Source organism: Apus apus, chromosome 4 (genome assembly GCF_020740795.1).
Source record: "Apus apus isolate bApuApu2 chromosome 4, bApuApu2.pri.cur, whole genome shotgun sequence".
Taxonomy (NCBI): domain Eukaryota; kingdom Metazoa; phylum Chordata; class Aves; order Apodiformes; family Apodidae; genus Apus; species Apus apus.
In genome coordinates this window covers 15,270,222-15,294,617 of record NC_067285.1, presented here as the reverse complement: position 1 = coordinate 15,294,617, position 24,396 = coordinate 15,270,222, and the positions used below count along the sequence as shown (strand labels likewise).

Genomic DNA, 24,396 nt, shown 5'->3' with positions numbered 1-24,396 from the left:
AGGAAGAGCTAGAACACTTGACAGAGTGAAGAATTTCCTGATTAGTCTTATAATTTATCCACAACCCTTTTCATGTTACCATGGAAGTAGCAGCTGGAAAATTAACTTGGATGTTAGTTGTTGTCAGGAAGGCAAAAGACAATACAAAGCATGAAAGAAATGCTTTCCTTGAACACAGCACAGCCCTGGTACCTGTGGGATTCTATTAGATCCAGCTGAGTTGTCCCTGTATACACAGATCCTGGGTACCTTCTATGTTTAGAACCTGTTCCAGTTTTTAAGAGAAAAAAACAATCTCCATAATTCAATACAATTAAATACAACAACAGGTAAATTAATCTTAAGTAAAAAGCAATGGAATTATAATGTCATTACTGATTTGCAAAATATCAGGGTTGTCACAAGACCATATAAAGTGCTGTTATAAACAGCTACGTGTAGCAAAGGGCATCTACTGGTTTCCAAATGGCAGAGTATGTGGATGTCCTTCTATACATGAAATACAAGAAAGCTGAGATAGCCATACAGCAAAGAATTTCATTGCAACAGCTGAAAGTTGTGGTTTAACTGTGGTGTAATTGTATGTAATTTTGTTTCAGAGCTTGGTCTCTGGTGTCCTGCAAATATGTGAGAGTCTCAACTCTCATTTTAACAGTAGTGACTTGTCCTGAACTGAATAAAGTGAGGTTTGAAACTGTGGAATCTGAAAGTGCTGAGATAAGACTGAGTCAGGTACTGAGATCACCAGACAAAACAGTGAAACACATGTTAAAATATAACAGTCTTAAACTGTTTTTAGTATTTTTGTATAAACTCATGATTATGAGTTTGATTAGTTCCGATTACTTAACAGATTTAGACTTAATAGATTTAGTCATAATAGATTGGGTGAATCAAGAACCTAAGAGTTGATACTGAGCTATAAGAAATTGCCTTCTGCCTATTATAATCTTCAGTACACTGTTGAAAAATAAAATACGTAGCTTTTACCATTAATCAACACATACTAGGATTTCCTGCTTGTTCTGGAGGGCTTGCATGGTAATACATTAAACTTGCTTTTACATTTTAAACAAACACCCTTTTATTTTCATGGGAACTACAAGAAAGCTATGAAAATGCTAAAATGCCACTTCCTCAGAAAGAACTGAGAGAAGAAAGTAAATCCTAAGGCAAGATGCAGTCTCTAGCACTTATCCCTCACTGGGGAACTTTGTCATTCCTTTTTTCACCTAAAAATAAGTTACAAGGCTCATTTGGTTGTTGGGACAGAAACACAGCTTTCTGCTTGGCTATCCAAGATGCCACCATTTCCCTGACTAAAGCCCTGAGGCTTTAGTTGATATCTCCTTTTCTCAGACTTTTTTTCTTTTGAAATCCATGTTTTAGCAGCAAAAGGCAGCATAACACATTCATAGGAAACAACTGTATTTTATGAATCATTAAATGAAAATGGCAGAGATTGAGGTTTATTGACTAAGACAGCAAATGCCTTTTTCAGTAAATATTTATGACTATACTGAATTGCAACAAGCTGAAGGAAAAAAGGTTTAACTAGCTTTCTGTCCATTTTTTTGTAAGCAGAAATACCGGCTTAGCCTTAGAGTCCTTCCTGAACACACGCACAGAGATAAATAGTCCTTTAGCACAGGAACATCGTAGGTGTCACTGGTCGCAAGAGTAACTGGACAAAGTCAAACTCATGGCTGTGTTTCACATCTGTAATTATTTGCAGAGTCAGAGCAAAGCTAAAAAAAAACCTTTCACCCTCCCACAACTTTCTCCAGGCGCTCTTGGAGACAGTAAGGTTTATTGCATAAACATTCCATTTCTAAATGCTCGTTTGACTGATCATTGTAAATTACAACCTCAAAACCCCTTTCAGAGAGTAATATGTCTGAGTTTTCATGAACAAATTTTAGATATCCATTTAGAAATAGTCTTTGCTATTTAGATTACCCATTCTTAATCAGGACAAAAACCCTCATTGTGGATGCAACACAAGTACAGTCAAACTGAAGTTCATGGTCAGATCTACTCTACAACCACAGTTTTTATATGATGATACAGTTAGAAATTTTCAAAAGTCAAACACAGCCAAATATTGTTTTAGGATTTTTAAGTTTATATAACAAGACAATTTTTAATAATACAAGAAATTAATTTTATTTTATTCTTGTAGCCTCATCTTTAAGCTAAAATCAAAACAAAAAAGGCTGAAATTTATGTGCATGATTTCCCATTGGAGGTTTGCTGCATTTACTATTTGGCTTTATTTATTCTAGATTCAGAAGAGGTTATTTGATTATTTTCATGTGATAACCCCTTTAATGGTCATCTCTCTGAGAAAGCCAGATGGGTAGTTTGAATCAGAGCAATGACAAAGAGGGCAAGATGAAGGATGATATTGCTATAGATGCAAAGAAAAGTAGATTTTTGCATGCAAAGTGCTAATACAGGAGATTCTGCAGCAGATTCAGTGTCTATAAAAATAGACTACAGCAAAGGGATCACATTAACATATTTTCTGAGTGTTAAAAACTGGCCACGTACAAGTCATTGTATGTGAAATCTGGTTACCAGATGTCAGAGGGGAGGAGAGTGGCAAAATGTGAGGTTTAATCTTCTTCAGCTTTGCTTTATGTGGGATTTGACAATGAAGACAGATCTTTTTAAAACACCTGCCAAGGCTGATCACTCTGCCTTTACATCTGAAAATTCCATATAGCTCCTTAAATATTTTTCTTTATTGCCTTTTAAAGTTGATTGATGACATATGAGCCTGAACTTACCTTATGATTAAGCATCAGAATAGATGACACACCAGGCAATTTGTTTCGCTTATTATTAATTCCAAGCCACCCAGACTGCAAATGGAGAAGAGGGTAAAACTATAGGATTCAAAAACTTCTGGCTAATATAGAATTTTGAAAGCCAAAGAGAAACTTTAGGTAGGCAGAATTTCAATGAACTTTTTTCTGCCAGACTAACAAAAATTTTGGAAATTTTATTTTGTGTCCTGTTAATTAAATTGTCCAAACTACCTTTAGTTACCTCAATTATATTGATAAAGTTATTTAAGCACTTTTGAAATCAAGCCAGCAGGACTACAGGGTGTTTGGTCTCTAATTTGTGAATGCCAGACCACAGCCCAGAAGTTCAGACAATTCAAAAGGATGAGATAAAGGACCATGTACACTCATACAAGTATCTTGACTTTACCAAGATTTTTTGTAAGCAGTGGACTTAGCAAAGCCCACTTCTTTGGGACTTCTTGCCCTTTAGTCTTACAATTCCTGACCTTCTCTATAATTCCAGCTTGCCTTCTCATTCCTGCTTTGGCATCACCCTCTGCAGTAACCACCATCTCTCTAGAAGTCCCCCCCACTCACAGCACCTTCCTTGACTAACACCTCCACAAGAAGCAGTTTATGCTGCAGCTGTCTCTGAGTGATCCGTCAGTTTTTTGCCTCACTGCTTTGTGCCAAACAGAACAGACTGGTGCTGAGCTTCACACTCGATGCTTTTCCAGTGTGGAGGTATTCCAGTGTGGAGGTATTAACCCAGGTGTCCTTCCAACACAGTGCCTATCCAGTTTTCAAAAAAACTTTATATGTCTGAATATTTTCTTCTTACCTTAAATGTTTAAACTGGCCAACACATTGTGAAGTTATTTGGGGAAAGGGAGAGGAGGAACACATCATGAGGCATCATTCCATCCAGAGTGAGGTGAGGGGAAGAGTATCCAGATTTCTCCTCCCAAAACGTCATCAAAAGTTCTATTTCCTCAGGAAATATTTTCTTGGATTTTTTTTTTTTTCCCCAAGGGCAAAACTGCAATCTCTCCGTATAATGCTATTGCTGCTCTACCACATTGTTTATTACTTTACAAAGTAAGTAGAAGGTTTCAAAGTGCACGTGAAGATGTTACAGCCATGCTGAGGTGAGTTGGAAGCAGTCAAAACCAGGGATCTTCTTTGCAGGCTCATAATTCCATGCATCATTAGATCGGAGCTTCATTCTGGACCTGAATGAGAAAGGGAACAGTATGGTAGGAATGTTCTCACCTCTCATGAGCTTGTTCAAGTTGAGAGAGCTCAGCTTATTGGGATCAGGGTGATAAATAAACATATATTATCTGGAAGTGTTGTTAGTGAGATGACTTAGCAGTTCGATGACACTAATAAACATTACATTTTGTCATTTAGAGCTAAGCATGACAGATGTCAATGGGGCTGATGCTAGTTTTCAGTCTATATTATGATTAATTATGTAGACAACCTACTGGTGTAGTAGTGCTAACACATTCATAGTAAATTGTCATTACTCAGGATTGTCTCCTAAGCTTTCAGTATATAAAACCTTCCAATTGCTTCAATAGTGTAAAGAAAGAACTGAATAAAGTACCAAGAGTTGTTAAGTTCTACTACTCATTGAGAGTGTCTAAATCTTTAGGAAAGGCATATTCAAGAAGTTTAGCTTGTTCTTGTATCTCCTGAATTTGTGAAAAACTTTCTCAAAGATGTTTGCACAGTTTGAAGAGGAAGAGCATGAGCAGAAAAAGCAGATAGGTTTGCAGTAAATCCTGGGTAGGAAAAAAATATTACTGTATAAAGGCTTGTTTGTTCCCCAGTGGTTAAGATCTCTGAACACAGATCTCTTTGAAGCCTTCTTTTATGGTGGGTACCTCAAGTAACCTTAACATTATAGTCCTGTCCACCTAGAGTGCCAAGTAACTATGGTGGGCATGAAAACCTGAGAAAAGGGTTTCTCTAAGTGAGTAAACTGTGAACCTTCATGTGTCCTCAAGCTTCAGCAGACCTCAGATGGCAGAGAATTATGAAGGTAAGACTTTTTCCCTTCATTCTCTTATCTAAAAATAAAACACCTCTTTTCTCTCTACATATGTAGATTATTCCCATGCAGGAGAGGTCAGAACTATTCTTCTGTCTGTTACTATATTAACTATGTGCAGGATTTTTTTGTTGAACTATAATTAAATGGAATTAAAACTTTAGAAGTGCTTATTTCAACAAAAAAGATTTTATCTCCCCTGTGATAGAATCTACTGCTGTGGCAGCATCTAATACCTCTACATGCTGAGCAGCAGTCAAAGTTTAGTCAGGTACTATGCAAGTAAATACTGTTAAATTCCCTTACATTTACTATTTTATATGCTCTTGATTGAAATGTCCCATGTTCTAAAATAGAAATCATTAGTGAACCTGTTAGTTCCTTTGACCTTAATAATGTGTAACCAGAATTAATTATCACATGGAAGCATTTGCTGTAACTTGTCATTAAGTGATTATTGCAGAGCAAGAATGCAGAATCTCAGTGAATTAATCAGTGACCTATATTTTCTGGTGCTTCTGCTTAGTTTTAGCCTTTATCAGAATGATGGAAGATCTGTCCAATTTCATTCTTGTTAAATGTTCTCAACTGAATAAGTCTGGTTACTGTCGTTCAGTGAATAAAGGAGTGCTTTCTTCACAATGCTGTCACACATGGATTGGTATATTGATGGGAACTTGTAATTCATTCTGTTATGTCCACAACAGAGTCTCCTCAAACGCTGTGTAGGAAGCAGGACTCTTCTGTCCCTAAAGCAATGAGAGCTTTGCCACTGGGTATGTTGGGAGCAAGTTGAAATGTAAATTATTAATCTACTTTTACTCAAGTGCTCAGCAATTGGGGGAAAAAAAAAAAAAAAAAAAAAAAAAAAGTGTTTCTCTGGGAGCAAACCCATTTGAACACTGTGATAGACACCAGTAATTCAGTAGTTTAGAATCAATGTGCTGCAGCAATTTACTTGTACCATAATGTATGCCCAGGAGGGTGGAAAAAGTGATAACCTCATGGTAAATGACAGTTTCTGACAATAAGCAAAAAGGTTATGGTTATTTTAAGAAATAGAACTTTTTCCTCACCCAAATTTAAATACACAACCTATCATGAAAATAAATGACATCAGCAACAACAGGAAAGCAATTTTTAAATAAAAACCACTGCACCAGTATGGTATTAGCACTATCTAGTTTTATCTCCCCCCAGCAGAAAATATAAGGTCAATAATAAAGGCTAAGGCAGGCTATGGAAAGTGGAGACTATACAGCTTGGAGAGCGAATCTGAAAGATCAAACAAATATATACTGCTGGCTGTTTCATCAAAAAAACCTGCAGAGCTAGAGAAAAAGGAGAGCAAACACATGGAATAAATTTTCATCCTAATGCTGTTTTGTAATAATTTTTTAAACATAGAGCCTACCTGCAAGGATAAGGAATAAAATGAACAGGTTGAGGTTTAAATGTTTGAAGGTCAAGATTAGAGGTGCAAATACACTGATTTATCTACATCTTTTATTTATCAACCTTGAAGCTGGAAAATGCTAGGTGGGACCCATCTGAAAAAGTGGAGCAAGACCAGTGTTTCTAACAGGCGTGCTAACTTTATGAGCATGGCTTTAAACTAGTTTTCTCTGGGAGGCATGTAAATCTACATCTGAAGAGAAACAGAGAAAAAGGGGACAAGAAAAGTGACCAGGGGGACCACCCAATGGGTGGAATCTTGAGAAGGAATCTTGAATGAAGACAGTTTTCATGTGCCAGAACACCCATGCCCACAGTGTGGGAAACAAACAGAAGTTTGAAATCTGTGCACAGTTGCCATAGTATTTCTGGAATCAGAAGGATTTGCCTGTGATGGAAAGATACTGGATTTTTAGGTAGATAGCACCTAAAGTTAGGTTAATTTAGTATTTGGTTAGGGAACTGGTAGACAAGATCTCCCAGGAGGTTACCCTGAAAGGCAAAGCACTCAGGAGATCTGATTGATCTTAAAGAAAACCTCTTCCAAGTAGAACAGGGTGTCCTGATGGGCAGGAAGCTGAGGACACCTGGGAGAAGAGACGAGGAACTCCTGACTGGGCTCCAACAAAAAAGGAAATGTACAGAGAATAAACATGGGGACATATATCCATGAGGAGTACAAAAAGCACATCCCAGGTGTGCAGGGGCAGAACCAGGCATACCACATGTCCATGGGAGGCAAAACTGGTAAAGAACACAAAGAGCAGCAAGAAAGATTCCTACAGGGTCATTGGAACAAGAGGAAGATTAGGCTGCTGTGTCCTAATGACAAAAGAGATAAAAAAGGCTGAATTGTTTGCTACCCACTTTGTCTTTACTTACAAGATTTTTCTCTCAGACCCTCCAGCTCTAATTGGCTTGTGGCAGAGTCCAGAGAATGAGTTCCTACCCACAATAAACAGAAACTGAGTTGTAGACCCCTTAAGCAAACTGAACATAACACAAGTCTGCAGGACTGGGTAGGACACATCCAAGGTGCTGAGGGAGCTGGCTGCCATCATCACAGAGTGATTGTCATCTTTGTCAGGTTGTGACAGTCAGGAAGATCCCTGGGGCCTGTGTAGAGAGATGTCACTCACATTCAAGAAGGGCAAGAAGGAGAATCCAGGAAACTACCAGTTTTCTGTCCTATTACTTTTTAATTGTGGCAGAGAAAAAAAATCAATTTAAAATTTAATAAAACTAGCTTTGCTTTTTGGAGTTAAAATAAAATAAATATTTTCTTTGATATAGCACAGGTGAAAAACCTCTGACACCAATTGAATTCTGTCTTCAAAGACTTCTTCAGCAGAGACATTTTAATATTTTGCACATTAACATAAAATTCACAAATGTTTCCTATATCCAGGTAACACCAGCTCAATATTCTTGTATCCTGCATACTGGAACAAATACTAATTGCACAAAGCAAAGAGTCATCCTTTGAGCAGAGATACTGAAAGAAGCCTACAAAATGAAACAGGGTGGAGAAAGAAGAAAGGAGCTCATCTCTTTAAAGCATACAGTTCACATAATATAAATTTTTACTTTTTTCCCACCAAGTCTGTTTCCTATTTCACTGCATGCTTATCTGATTTGTTGAAACAGCTGTATCTTTCAGCACAGTATGAGTGAAGATCACAAATAATATTTGTACAGCAATTTTTAACTACTGTAGAAACAATCACTCTCTTACTTGTCTTTTCCTTTCTATGCACACAGCACATTTTTTATTCCTAAAAGAGGTGATGACACTATGAAAGCCCAACAGAGTGAAAACATACAGCTATTATTAATTATGTGAAGATTCTTACTTGCAATGATTTGTCATGAAGATAAAAATATAAAAAGCCTTTCTTGTTTTGTAACAGAGTCTGTATCCATATTTACAAAAATGATGGTAGGTACCACCTACCATTTTCTGGAGTACCTGGAGCACAAAAGCAGCTGAAATAGATCAGACCAAAGACCCACCTAACATGCAATCCTGTCTTTAGCAGTAGTCACCGCAGAGGTTTAGGAAATGGTGCAGCTGTAGACTGATGATTCTTGTGGTGGGTACTCCCAACTGTCGTGTGTCTATGGTTTGGAGACTTTTTAGGTTTGAGTGTGTGTCAGTATAACTCTGCTTAATAGACCTTTGACATTTTGGGGTTTATTTCATCACTATTAATTACCTTATGAACTGAATAATTTTGCGTTTACTAAGTGGGGTGACAATGAGTTAGAAAGCTAGATTACATGTTGTGAGAACACAGTGTTCCTTTTCTGGTTTGGGTCTGCTGTCAGACAATTTTACTAAGCCTCCGTGATTGTCAGATTTTATCACTACTCCTCTTTCTACTTGCTTCTCAAAGAAGTTCTATGGACACTGCAATCTGACAGCCCCTCAAACATATCCTCCCATGGGCAGAACTTCCTCACACTCCTTTTTTCATAAATACAAAAGCAAAAATATTAACTTAGTTATCTTGCTTTCACACTTTTTTTTTTTTTAATCCTCTTGAAATGTCTTTACATTCATTAACCCTTGTTATCCTTCTCACATCTCCAGCAGGTGTGCCACCTTGTCCTTCTAGCTGCCTTGTCACCATCCCCAGCTAGGTCACACACTAGCATTACCATACACTTTTCACATTGGTATGGAATTTCAGCCCATGGGAACGGTGCATAACAGATGTACAAAATTTAGAGCCGTGCCAATATTGTTAATTCATATCATGTAAATACATTATCCACTGCTATTATGGTAATACACAATCAAATTTCAGTAGCTACAGTATATCACACAGATGACAGAAGCCTACTAATCAAAATAACATATCTATTCTAAGGATGAGAACCCACTGTAAATCTAATTGCACTTTTCCTGTTAACATCAGTAAATTATGCATGGCAGTAATTATTTTATGTCCTTTGATATAAAAACAGAGGTAATTTCTTTCCTAAAGAAATTTAAAAGCTTCTCTCTACTACTAAAGTAATACAAGTGACAGAGGGGGACAGCACTTAGCTCTTGGCAACCTCTGATGTAGAAAGAAATCTCTTATACAGGTTAAAAAGGACTGGATAAGTTAATGAAAGGAAAAACAAACAAGCAAACAAAAGTCCATTGAGGATTACTAAATAGCTAGAAATTAAGTCTGTTTCAGAAAGGCCCTAAACTGGAAGTGGCTAGAGGCTCTCAGAAGGAAGTATCCTATATGCTTGCCCTGTCTGACATTATTTTCTGGGCATCTGCTTTCTCTAGGTAGTGCAAAACACATATGGAACTCTGATCTGACCTAGTGCAGCTGCTTTCATGTTCCTATATTTAGTGATTACCTGAATATTAACACAACCAGTCTCTAAAACACATATGGTTGTATACAATATGGCAGAAATCCTACTAACAGTTATAACCTAAAGTGTATTTTTGTGGGACTCTTATGTGGTAGTTACATTTCCTTCAAGTTTGCAAATATGTATGATTTATTTACAGATGTCTGATCACTTTTGCATGTTTCCATATCAGGCTTCATTCCACAGAGTTCCATTGTCCTTTAACTTCTAGAAACCTGATGTTTTCACAGTTGTAGAAAAATAGTTTACTGTTGGGCATGGAAGTCCCAATTCTTAAACATCTGCTCTTTTAAAGTAAAATTGGGAATATTTTCAGCTTAATGAGTGTAATATATTTGTAGTATCAGCTGAAAGTGAAGAGTATATCCTGCAGGTGGGTGCTGGAACCCATAATCATTAAGACTTCAAATCCTCATCAGAATTGAGGGAAAATATCTTAATAAGATGGAAAGAGACTCATGAAGCAGAAGATGAAGCAATTAAAACTTGTTACCTTACTCCTGTTTTATAACTAGGTATATCTAAGAGTTATATACATATAAATTAAATCTCACAAAACCTAACATATTTGTATCTGTTCTACAGATGGGTGGAAGATTGTACTGTGAGTAGGATGTATGTTAAAACTCACAGCTGTTGCTTCTGTATTTCAGATGAGACTAAAATAGCTTGAAAAAAAAAAAATCCAAAACACCTCTGTCTGTTTTGGCTTCAGCATGTGTATGTGTTTACTTTTCCTAACCAAAAGGTTATGTGACAGTTCAATTCTTATATTGCAGAAACCTGTGGCTGTAGTAGGAGAAAGTATTAAAAAATAATTTTCACTGAGGAAAGTAACTTACTACAGTTTAATTAAGTTTGTTCCCCAGCTTAAGGGTAAAGAAAGGGATTGGATCCAAGAAGGGATGTGCAATATCCGTTAATGATATCTGTGATATGTCACTTGTGTATACATCTATTTATTTCTGTAAACATTCATTCATTTGATTCAGCACATCTTTAGACAAACATATGGTTCATCATGCCTACTTAGCGTTCTGTGTTTGACTTAATGAATTCACACAGATTTGATTCTCTCTTCAGGCAGATAAGTTGTGATGTTTCTAAAGAATGGCACATCTGCACTTGAGATTTAAAAATCACATAACAGGATGCAATTTTTCAGCAGGAGCACAGCTGAGGGACTTGATCCAAAACCTGATGAAAGTGTTAACCATAGAAATATATGTTTATAAGCTTCCTTTCTTGACTTTTTTTTTTTCTCCAAGTTCACTTGACAGTTCTGTTACCTGATGGAGAAAGGTACAGTTTTTCCAAAATACTTTTCCCAAATACTTCAGGCAGTTGCTGTGCAAACACACCATTCTTTGTAGCTGCTTGTCAGCAGCACACTAGTGCCAGCTGCAAAATAACTTTCATTTAGCTGTCAAGAATCCACCCCAGACCACTGGTAACATATTTAAACAAAGCCATTTTAAAACACACAGAGAACAAAACATACCTCTGTTAAGTGCCCCATACACACGTTTTGAATTATTTTTATATGTAGGAAGAGATTTCTCAGTTGCACTGGAAAATGTTATTCCAAATAAACATGAAAAAAACGTGCTGCCCCAGAAATGCTTTGCTTGATATTTCAGATATGCATAAGGAAATTTAGGAGTACAAATGTTTTTTGTATTGTGCTGTGCAAAATATTAGTGTTCTGTTTGTGTTTTGCTCCCTGTTTTGTGACTGACCACAGAAGATGTCACATAGTTCTCAGAGACACTAAAATCCATTAATATTCAGGCATTAGGCACCAGTGAACAACAGAATAAAAAAAAGTCTCTGCACCTTTGCAAGTCTTTAAAAAATAACATCAACTTCCTGCCACATTAATGTTATGCAATAGGTTAAAAAGACAATTACAGATTTAAAATTATCCTTTTATAGGACTGTGAAGAGCTCTATCATTTTTATAAAATATGTAATCCCGGTGACAGGCTCTTGTCCTGAAAATGTAGCAATCAAGTGATACTGAAAAAAACTCAATGTAAGAAGCCGTAGTAAAAAAAAAAAAAAAAAAAAAAAAGATTCTGAGATGATTCATATTCTGAACTTCATTCACAATAGGCATATAAAGTCAAATTTAAAATAAATATACCTTAGTGATTAGGGTACCTAACTTGAGCGATACAGGCCATTTGATCTTGTCTAAGTGACCAAGGAGAAATTCTCCTGGAACATCTATACTATAGGCCTATTCTTACTGTCCAGGAGCCAGGACATCTGTTTGAGTTTAGTTTGAGGAAGTTGCTGGATAATTTCTTTTCTCTTGTGAACAAAGGCCTCTGTAGGTGTGTGTAAACTGTACGATACCAGAGTACTTTTAATGTCTTTGCCTCCTGCTTTTGTGTTATGGCACCCCAGGCATTTGCTTTGCTTCTGCATGCCCTGCTTTCCCTACACAGGGAAATGAGTCAAGGTGCAGCTGTATGTCCCTGTTAACAGACAGTCAGGATACAAGACAGCAGGACACATGGAGCACATCTGTTTCACAGGTTAGATGTGGCCTATGGACATGATGATAGATAGCCTGGGCTGTTTCATAGTTTTGTCCTTCATGGTCTATACCACGATATCACAAAATCACATAATAGTTTGGGTTGAAAGGGACCTTCAAAGGTCATCTAGTCCAAAACTCCTGCAATAAGCATCAACATCTTCAACTACATCAGGCTGCTCAGAGCCCAGTCCACCCTGAACATGAATGTTTCCAGAGATGGGGCATCTACGACCTCTCTATGGACCTGTTACAGTGTTTCACCACCCACATCATTAAAAAAAAAATAAATCTGTTCTTATATCTAGTCTGAGTCTTCCCTCTCAGTTTAAAACCATATCCCCTTGTCCTATCACTACAGGCCCTACTCAAAAATGTGTTCCCATATTTCTTTTAAGACCCCTTAAAGTACTGGAAAGCTGCAATAAGGTCTTCCTGGAGCCTTCTCTTCTCCAGGCTGAATAACCCAAATTATCTACAAGTTTGCTGTAAAAATCTGGGAAGAAAGACCTATTTGAAAGTTTTACTCCTCTGTTTCCATGCCACTCTGCAGACTGAGGCTTCACTCTTCTCCAAGGAAGAAAAGCTAGAAGAGGACTCTGGTCTGCAGGATAACAGCTCCCAGGAAGAAAGGATGACTCTAAGTGCAGAAGGCAGGTTGGAACATTTCTTTTTGTGCCTGCTTCTGTAGTGTAAATAAACAAACATAAACAGACAAAATAAGAACTAGAAGAAGCAAAACCAAAATGAAACATTCTTACAAACTTTTCTTCCCCCGGGGAGACACTGAGTGTACAAACAACATAAGACAGATGTGGGGATACTGGAATTTTTTTCTCCTCAGTGTGGTTCTGAAGAGAGCTTCTAAAGCTCAGATCCTAAGAATTACATAGGAAACCATATAGAAAATAAAAGAGGATAAGCAGTTTCCTACCTGTACATCTGCATTTCACTGCCAGTTTTATACTGGCTGGTTCTACACAGATGCTGAGAGAATTTGGCCCTGAAACTGGTTGCTTGCCAGCTCTAACAACTGATGAATTAGATCAGCTTCTGTACAGTGCCACAAAATGAACAATGGCTGTTGTAGCAATACCATATCTTGCAGATTCTTCCATGTGTTCATTTTTTTTATTTTTTTTTTTTTTGAAGGATGAATGTAAATATTCAAATGCCGTGATATTTTTAAACTTGGCTTCAGAATACTGGAGTGGCTCTGTGGGAAAATAATTTGTCCCTGGCTGTGTAACAATCACTTTCCACCAGTCAAAACTCTGCTACAATCTGTTTCTAATTAATCAGGAAGACACGACAGGGCAAGTCTTGTGCTGAGGCAATGTCATATAGTGGACTCAATGTAAAGCTCGCCAGAAAAAAACGCGTTTAATGCACTAAAAGGAACATCCTAATTATCAGCTTAACACTCAAGTTTTACATACTTTTGAAAAAACACCACACATTAAAGCAGAGCAAATAATCTACATACAATGAAAACATGTCATGTGCAATAACAATGCCTGAATCCAACTGGAATATTTAGAATTTTAGCATAAAATTATCCAATTCATCCAGAAGCCCTGCAGAGGACAGGAAATCTAGCTCCATGTTCAAAGCTGGGTCTTTGGCTACTCACCTTCAATAATTTTTAGATCTGATAGAGCCAAAATATTTTTTACAGCTTACAGAGTAAAAGAAGTGCTCTAAAATACAACAAAAATAAAGACATTTAAAAAATAGTTTGGGAAAGCAGCTTGTGTTTTTTGACCAGTACTAGTTCTTAGTTGCCAAATAGAGCTCTCCCTTGCAAACCTTACTAACACAGATGGTTCAACTAAAATAAGGGGAAGCACTCATCTATCAGCTATGTGCAGGGGCAGCTCATGAGAGAAAAAAGATTTACTTTAGAAAATGGGAGTAATGGAAAATCTGTCCATGTTCATTTTTATTTTGCTCTTGTTTCTTTTATTCCTGATGTGAGGAGCACTGTAGTGAGTACTGTGTGTCATTGCTCTTTGGGATGCTGGAAACGGAATAGGAATTGCTCCAGCAACAGAGCTTAGAAATGATAGTCGGCGAGTGTGTTTGTGAAAGAGGAGTTATGTCTGTTTATTATTCTGTCTTCTTTTGAAGAAGACCAGAGCTGTCCTATAATCTCTTGAAATTAAACTCTTTTCAAGCTCTTTCCAGAAAAGTATTTCTGATTTTATTGCAAATATGAATAGAAGTCCAGGGTACTGTTTCTATACTTGAAACAAAATAACAATCTGTTATTTCTAAATGGATAAAGTGAAATAAGCCATAGGCTTGTTTAACTTCTGTTCATGCTAAAGCACAGCAGTGTCAGATAAAGCAATATTCTGAGTGTATGAATTCATCTGAAGGGATGATGTTATGTTGCCAATTAATATCACAGATGATGGGAAGGCCCACAGGTTGCTTTGTGTACCAGCAACAGCTGAAGATTTTGGTTGACTTTTACATACGAAGCATTGCTGATGAGTGGGTGGGCTTTGTGGGCAGAAACTCTCCCAGGACTGAAATCTCATTCGATAATCTGGCTCTGGATGTAAAAATCTTAGCCATTGGAAATGTAACCCAGCAAGGGCCTTCTTTTTCTCTCTCTGACCTTCCATCTATGCAGCACATACCCTTTCCCTCCCACACCTCAAGATCTGCTTCCTGATTATCAGCAAAACACACAGAAAGGTTTTGTTACAGATTTGTTTCACAAGATGTCTCATAATTGACATAAGCACATGAACACGTATATATACTAATTAGACCACTCTGATAACAACTTTTGGTCTGCAGTAACATTGTGTTGTTGCACTCTGCCCAGAATTTATTAATGTTCTTTGGGAACATTACGTGAAAGTCCTACTGACATCGGATATAAAGATAGTTTTGCGCCCTAGGATTTTACTGCTTGCCCTTTGACCTATAATGCAAGACACCGAAGTATGCCTTTGGTCTATAAAAACATGAATAACAGTCATTCACAGAAAAAAAATAATTGTAACTGAAAGGAGTAAACAAAACCATAATAAAGTCTGCTGAGGCTAAACTGAATAGCATTTGTTGTTTCTCAACAGGTACTACTTCTGTGATTCATGTTGAGCATCAGATGCTGGAGCCAAGAAAGCTCATTTTGGATACCTGGGCTCAGCATTTTTGCAAGACAAAGAGGAAGTTTTACTAAATATGCCATGAGTTTAAACAAAAACAAAAGACAAAAAACATATAACACCACCATCAAGCCACAAGAAAACTATTCTGAAGGATGATGACTGCTAGGTACCTTTCATCAGGCACTCTCAGCTAAGTTTGTGAATCATCAGCAGCCTGGAAAGTCCTTTCTGGAGGTTATTGAAAATATTTTGCTCACTTGGGGGTTGGCTGTTTGGTTTTCAGCTTCTAGACTCAATTAAAATAGATTAAAAATAGGAGGGAGTATCTCCCTGATGCTGTGACTTTGACCACCCAGGGCACAGCCAGCAGCCTGGGGGGAGGCAGGAGCAGACAGGTCACAGCAGGAGATGTTGGGGAGCCCTGCTCCATGGGGGGCTGCTGGGACTCTGGCTCTGGTCTGCAAGATCTCTGGGGCAGACACTTCTCTGAATGCTTTTACTACCTCTGCATACCTGTTTCAAACAGCTAATGGCATTAAGTGACAAGACTGTTTCAAGACAAAGTATTTATGTTAATTATTATGTTTTATAAACAATTGCTACAAACATTTTTATATGGCTGTTGTAATTAAATACAAATGATATAAATATTTTTCTTAAAAATAAGAGGATTATGGTATTACAAGAATTACACGAGCTTCTGATATGTGTGTAATTATTTTAATTTTTGTTGGTTATGAAAGCCACATTGAAGCTAAAGTTTTCATACACAGAATCACATTCCATAGATTTTCTTAATTAAGGAATAGTAGGAACTTAGGGTTTTAATGTAAATATACTACATATTGTCATCACAAGCATAATGTGAGTTTAATTTTTAAAATTATATACCAAATTGTTTCTCCACCTGGTGTTCAAAAACATGGCAAACAAGCTAGACATTTTCTAAGTGTAAAGGACAGGCTTGGATACTCTTGTTTCCATCTCTAGAGCACACAGGTAACAAGGAAAGGAGTTTACCCAAACACAAAAGACTGGAACCATTCTTTTTACTGGCAGCTCTGTTGCCCCTTTCTCTTCTAATAGCCTTCTGACCCCATGGCAACTATTATCTCCTGTCCCATGTTTAATAAACATATTTCAGATTAGATATAGATACACCAACTCAATAGCCTTGTTGTTTGTCACCTAAACCATAATTAATGGTAGCTGAAGCACATATTCTGTATTTGACAACTCTCAAATTATTTTAATATGGGTTTAAAAAACCAAACAAACAACACACAAAAAAAAACCCCAAACAAACAAACAAAACACAAAACACCAAAAACACACTCAGGGAGGACATTTTGTGGTTTTCTATTTGAAAGAAGGATAGTGCCATGAAGCAGGCAGCTGTCTCAATTGTTAACAGGAATGTGAAAATACAATACCAAGGGAAAAACAACCCCATAGAAGCAATCCTGCCAAATAGAAATAGCATTAAACTCTAATGTTATACAAGAAGTTCACTACATAAAAAAATAAAAATTTGCTGTGGTTTCTCCGGGAATTGAACTAAGCATCTGTGGTTTGAACTTTAGGTATATGTACAGCCAGCCCTCAAACAGCATTAACAGTGCAGGGTTGATGGTGGGTTTAAAGGACATCTTGTGATGTATTTATCACAATTATTTCTTTGTTTCTTTTGTTAGTGAAATGGAATTGAGGAAGAAAAACAACATAAAAAGGTGGACTAAGCATGGAGAAATGTTTTTTATTAAATTTATTGTGTATTTTCTGTGGTACTCAGGGCACAGATAAACTTCAGCAGCTCTGCTGTGACTGCCCAGGTACATGTGCTTACATAGTAACAAATACAAGGTGATTTCAGATGGTGTGAAAACTGTTAAGGAGAGAGAAACTGTGAGAGGTCCTGTGTAAGCTAACCTTTTGGTAATTATAGTTGCCAAGTGCTGGGTAAGTTTGTTCCAGATCTTAAGGATTTACCATCTCTTATCAGCATTAAACAACTTTATAAAGTAATTGAAATTTACCTTATGTTTAAAATTTCTCAGTGGTATACTTAAAAACAAAGTGGGTTTTTAAATTCATTAGACTGTACTGGCAAGAGTACTCCTCTGTATGATAATCTATTGTTTATGTAAAATAGAAAGATTTCCTTGTTTATTTTACTCTGGCTTTTAAAGCAGTAATTACAGTAATCATTTTAGGAATTCTGAATTTACTCACTGAATCCCAAAGACACCCTGTGATATGCTATCATAGACTTTCTTGAAAGTGGGCAAACCTGTAGGAGGTTTTATCTTTTAAAAGTTTCTGAGCAAACATGCTAGGGATTCATTAATGCAAAAAGAAAATAACGTCTGCAATTATTCTGAAATTAATTTTTCATGAACATTATAAGTTGAAGTCACACTTTGAAGCAGGAACCAATTGTACCTGCTCTTAAACACTGTGTATGCCTGGCCAACTAATATTTACACAGATTATCAGTAACATTTTCAGTCTGCAGCTTGTTTTCATCTGCAGTATTTCAGCTCAAGGAGAAAAGAAGTGACATAACCCCTCAAGTCCTTCTTACATGCACACAACAATTAATTGTTTGAAGATTGATCTCTGAGCTAGATTCCTTCAAGCACTTTGTAACTAAACAGCGTTCTTGTATTGTTCACAAAGCACCCATTGTGCACTGCTCAGGAAAGTTGCATGGCAAATGGATGTGAAAAACCCATAGACTAATGGGGTAATTTCCCAATAAATTAAATGAACACCACAAATGCAATTAATATCCAAACAGCCTAAAGGCATCAAAGTACTGGTTGTTTAGGAAAATGAGAGATTAGGCAATTCTGCTGAACTTTCATGAATTTTTATTTCCAACTATGACAAGATACTAAAGAAAATTTGAGAGTCTCTAAGTTATTTCATGAGGACCACGCATCAATGAAATGCTGTAATTAGATATTCATGCTTAATTGCAGAAAAGAAAGTGTGTTAAAACTATGGACATGCAGAACCTGGAAGGAATGTCTTTAACTCTTGATTCAGGCTACATCCTTTTCCCAATCCATCAGCAAATGTCACTGCATTATTGTTCAACCTTTGGAAATTCCAAAGGCTAAATCCAATGAATTAATGTGAAATGTTGCCATAATGGTATTTCTACCAGCCTGAGCAGACCCAAGAAACTGAATCATTTCATATCTCTCAAGCTGAAATGGGCAGGCACACACATCTCCTCTGGATGTTCAGTAATAAAGCTTTTGCTTTATATTCAGTTATACATGAGTGGTTACCCAAACACTACTTCTCACTGTCTATCAAGATTGAAAAATTGCCTCATAATCTTCATTTCCTCAGTGAGTTCACTAGTGGGTTAATTACTATTTGGAGACATTTAGCAATGGAACATAGTATTTGGTCATTGAGGGTAAAAAAAAACCAAACAAACAAACAAAAAAAAACAACCACCACCAAAAAAACAAACAAAAAAACCCCACAAACCATTACAATTTTAGCAGAAGCAAAGAATGACAGAGAACTTGAGAACACAGGCACGTTAAGGAGTGCTTCTACCACTACTACTAAAATTGTTTAAAAGACACAACAGAAGATTTTCAGAATCACTGAGATGCATGAGAATAACTCTCATTGTCAACATGTCTGTGTGCAGTAATTAAAAAGTGACAAACCAAGGTCTGTGAAGCTTTCCTGTGAGAACGTTTCATGCTAAGTGGTGCAGAGTAAGCCATGCATGGAAATCTTTGGGGCATGCAGAAGGCTTTACAATATGGCTCTCCACATGTTCCTCCCTGCACATGGGCAAAAAGGGTTCTAAGCCTGCCTATAGCAGAAAATCTTATTATGTCACAGGCTTCCTGACTTGTCTTTACGTGCAATTAGTAAGGATTCCTCACTTGCCTAGTCTAGTTTTACAAACTCTGTTACTATGAAAATCTTGTTTTCCTACAAAACCAAGGTCTCCTACAACTCTCACTCCTGCAGGGGGGGTTGGACTAGATGATCTTTCGAGGTCCCTTCCAACCCCTAAGATTCTATGATTCTATGATTCTATGATTCTATGAAAAGGAGAATCACGAGAAGTTAAAAAATACCTTCTTTTATACAGAGGCCAGCTCAAATTTATCTTCTCTAATCAGTGTTAGCCATCTGGAAAACACCTAAATTCTGATTTATTCTGTCTTTCAGAAATATTTGTAATGCTTGTTTGTTGCAGGCAAAGAAGTTTAAGCAAGAGTTTGCTCATTCACATGAACCTACTCCTTCCACATAGGTTAATTTGCTTGGAGGCTTGAGTGTCTGAGGAAACTTTAATTGAAGTCAAACAAAGATTTTCATTATCTCCATCGGAAATTCAATCAGGCACTTGGTCTGCAAATAACATGGATCTAGATATTGTGATACAATGAGCAAGAGTATTGACATTTTTCTGGAATGTTACTGAGCTCAGTGGTTTTCAATAAAGAAGATGATCAATACGGGCTCAGCAAATACACTGCATTATGTATGTCAGAAGATTATTTAAACTATGATACAGTGAACACTCTATAGGCATAGTTTCATCATTACCACCAAGATGGGCTGCAAAGATTTAAGTGCTTATCCAAGTATACATCAAATATACACACAAGCAAATAAGAACAGTGACAAGCAGCAGTGATTCCAACCCTTCTTTGGGCAGACCACTGCAAATCCACTTCTCATCTCCTCAGTTCCCTGTGAAACCTGCTGAAACCCTACCACTTCTCCCCATCTGAAAAAAAGATCCCTGCACCCAATGTCAGAGTAAAAGAGAGCTACATTCTTACTTTGAATAGCTAATCAGTATTTGGAAACTTCATTGATGGCACATTGGCAGTAGTATACACCCTGCCTCCTATGTCACAGGAGGAAGGGGAGAGGAAAATGCATATCTGAGATGTAGCACAATGACTCTGATACACAGATCCTGCACTGACAGCAGCTCTGTTGATCCAAACAAACTTTACCCACTCTGCAGTACCAGCCTGACCCCACGTGCAAGGGACAACTGAGCCTGTGATGCCGTCTTCAGAAAGAAGAAACACTCAAACAACAGGTATATTACAGGTATAATAGCAAAATTAAGCCACTTCCTTTCCTGAGAAAAGGGCATTTTTATTTGTTTGTCAGTGAAAGAAACCTTCACATCAAATTCACATCTACCTCTGCATAACAAAAGCCAATACAGCAGTCATTATCCCTTTCAGGACTGTTTGTAATACGGACTCCAGTACAGAGAGAGCCAGAGGCAACACCCTTGGGAATGTCTATCCTAGTTGACCAGGCTACTTGACTAGGGTAGCAGTAGCTGTAGTGTATCGTGTATATCTCTCCAAACTGGAATCTACCAACTAGGATCAATAACGTAAAATACCTGATTGTTTTGTTGTTGGTAGGTTTTTCTTTGCATTTTAAATGTTTTAAAATGTAAATGCTTGTAAAGATTTGTACCAATTAAGTCATTAACAACAACAAAATATTAAACCATCATGTATGCCAAAACAATATCAAAAGTCAGAGAAAAACATGACCTGCTTCTGCAGATTGTCACTTAGAAGAAATAATACATGATCCACTAGCCAAGCAATATAATCAGAATTATAAATCAGTAACATTGAAACCCCTACAGCATCATCCTTCTGTCAGCCTTTCCCCAAGACTCACATAGTTTCAGGATGTCTGCCAGAGAAGCATCATAACATGCTGCAACACAGATAAATAAAACACAGTTATCCCATCTAAGACTTCCAACATATTTTTCCCCTTTTTAAAGGTTTTTTCCTAAAGCATTATTTATTTGTATCTTGTCTCAACATTTCTTCATCTCTTTATTCTCTGTTCTTCCCCTTGACTCTTTGCTTTATCCAGCTAGATGAATTCCAAGGAAAGAGAGAGTGAAACTCAATCACACACCACAGTTATCCCTTCAATATCTTTCCACAGACCTCTATTAGACGTTAGCTGGAAGGTTTCAGGACCTGCCTCAAACCTGGTTACAGCCATTCACAGTATTTCCATTAGAAAAAAAAATAAAATAAAAAAATGTAATAGTTCATTTTCAGAAGCATCCAACTCATATGCAACTAACATCAGGCTGCACAAAAGGAAGAGGAAGAAATTATAGCCTATGTTAGCCAATATTCAGCTTTTTGCCATTTGTGTAAAGATTTAGTATGGCACAATTACTGCACCTTAATTTTTTTAGAACTTCCACAGCAGCAATAACAACTGAATCTCTTAGTTTCAGTCCCTTTAAATCCAGTTTCTATTTACATATCTATTTGGATATGGGCAGCAAGTTAGTGTTCATCTTGAAGCAAAGCACCTAAGCACCAAAGTCAACCTTCAATTCTCTACCTGGACAAAATTCCCAAAGCACATCACTTCAATGTTTTTAAATCTGTGTTAAAGACGTAGACCTTAAACACATCTCAAAAGTGAAAAAAATCCATGTATTTTTAAAAACAGGAATGTTAAAAAGTCTTTACAGATCAAATATCTTACTTAGTAAGGAGAGTCCTGAAACAATCCCATGAATAGCTGAAATCACTGTCAGTGTAGGACAAGACTTTGCAAACTTTCAGTCATTTATTCCCTATCCACCAGCTGTGACAATTCTGAAAAAGATTGAATTCACATGGTACTGAATAGTTCTCTGTCTCATAGAGATGTTTGTGAGTTTTCTGAAGCAATACAACTATAGGCATTACACTGAGGAAATAACTTTGTGGTTCTTTAAACATAAATTACTTTAAAGTATAAAATATTCATTGTATTTATTGCTTTTATTGGAGAAAAGAAAATCAGCTTGTACAAATGTGTGTTTTTAAAACCCAGCTGCTGCCAGTTTTAAAGTTTCATTTTCTTCCGTTCAAAAAAGCTGAGATGGGTCCCCATAGACGTTATCAGTGAGGGGCACAGGGTGCAGGATCAGTCATATATTATTTGCTTTCGTTTTATTGCAGAAATTCATGTTGTTTTTTTTAATATATGTATTATATTCTGAAGTCTATAAAAAGATATCTGCAGTTTACTTGCTTGCATTTTCCTCAGAGATCCAAAATTCCCCTGGTGAGTGCTCATGCTGGCTATTCACAGGAGCAGGATAGCTCATATCAGCTGTTCTGCTGATACCCCACCTGTAATAAACTGGTAGTTGCTCAAAAGTGGGTAATTAAGAACTGATCCAAAAGTTGGATCCATGAAATAAACACAATGGTGATCTTTTTTATCTAGAATAATTGCCAATCAGTGTAAGTAAGTCGGCTTAGTATCAGCTCTCATACCATGGATGTTTATGAACAGCAATATATTTAGTAGTGAACGATAAAAACTACACAAAAATTATGAGAGGTTAAGCCATTAGCTGAATAGTAATAGGCAATAAATAGAGATCTACACTTGCAGATATAATCAGATCAGAGGCAGCAAAAACAAGAACACAAGCAACAAATGTGAGTGTTCAAGAATATGCACAGCCATGGCAATTTACCATTTGCTGCTCCCTCAGCTGTTGGGACTAAAGGAGCAGCTATTCACAGCTTGTTTGGTAGCTCTGAAAGTGCTGGTGGAGATAAAGACAAACTAAGGCAGAAATACTGAACATAGATTCTTTGTTGTGACCTACAAAATATAGCCCATTGTCCTCAGACATTTTTCAGTTCTGGAATAATTCAGCTCATCTTTATAGGTTTAGGCATCAAAAAGAAAACACTAAGATGACTTGTTGTGAAAAGCAATTATCTTTTTTCCACTGAACTAGAAAAACTACACGAAGTTATTTGAGGCTTATTTAATTTTTCCTTAAATACAAGGTGGTTTTTTAATTGCAAAATAGTTTGCAGATAAATGTTTTACATAATATACTCACATTTTTGGCCTTCCACATCCAAGAAGCTGTGATTCAGAGCTAACAATGATCAGCTTGGTCTGTTTTCTATTAACCCTGTTTTCTATTGAGAAATATTTCAGTTCCAAACAGATATCTTCACCATATGACTTCTAACGTGTCTTTGTGCCTTCACTTCCCCTAATAATAAAGGTCATGACAGAGTCGAAGAAATAAGGACTGAAAGAAACCCTGAGAGTCCAGTGCTCCATCTTTTTCCCAGATTCAGAAGATCAGAGTGCCCCAAGTCCTACTATAAAATCAGTTCTATTTTAAGAGTAACATATAGCTGCTTATAGCAGTTTGCATTATTAGAGTGAGGACTTTTATGTTAAAGGTAGTAACTTCCATGCCTAAGTGGGGAGGTTCCAGCTGAAAAGAACACCAACAGAGCTGGAACTATTGCTGAAGTCTCTAAAAATCTCAATCTGACTGGGTTTGCTAGGCAGCAATGCAAGGAGTGTGTTACCAGCTCTCAGGTCATGCTATACACACATTTGTATTTGTAACACTTTCTAGATCTTAAGGGCAAAACTCAGCTCTTCTGTCTGCAATGCAGTGTTTTAACTGCAATGCAGATAGCTAATACCTACTTTCTCCCTCCAAGTCCTGGAGAGGTCAGCTATGATTTTGTGAACAACCCTCTGCAGTTGCTTTCCATATTCTAGTGTCTTTTTCACAATCAGTGTGCTCAGAGGGCATGTATTGCCCTTCTATATGTGGGAGCTTACTGCTGACCTGACAGCTCAGCTTCTGCTTTTTCTTCTGACCCTCATTGCACCCTCATTGCTGAGCCTCAGACACTCTCCCAGCATAAGCAGCTACAAGAGTGACCCATGGTCTCTGACTTCCCTCCTTCAGTATGTAGTGGATATCAAATAATTCATATTTTATTCTCTTATATGTCTTTGAGTCTCACTTCAGACTACTCCAGGTGAGACCAGAAATGAGCTCCTCTCCTTACAGCCGGGACAGTGCTGCCCAGCCACACAGTTCCTTCACTTTTAACCTGCCATGTTGAGTAGTGCAGGAAAGGCAAGGACTGGGATAGAAATCATTAGAATAGCAGTGACAGGTTACCTCTAAGTAATATGGTGCAT

The 24,396-nt window shown here is 37.1% G+C and overlaps 1 long non-coding RNA gene across 1 annotated transcript in view; it reads right to left on the bottom strand.

The window, feature by feature from the left end:
- LOC127384270 (uncharacterized) overlaps window positions 1-23,391 on the bottom strand; it is a 35,337-nt gene extending 11,946 nt beyond the window's left edge. The window contains exons 1-3 of the long non-coding RNA XR_007889400.1: window positions 23,279-23,391; window positions 3,637-4,027; window positions 2,793-2,867 (exon numbers count right to left, since the gene is read on the bottom strand). This is a non-coding gene — a long non-coding RNA (uncharacterized LOC127384270). The remainder of the gene's footprint in view (window positions 1-2,792; window positions 2,868-3,636; window positions 4,028-23,278) is intronic.
- Between the last annotated feature and the right edge of the window lie 1,005 nt (window positions 23,392-24,396).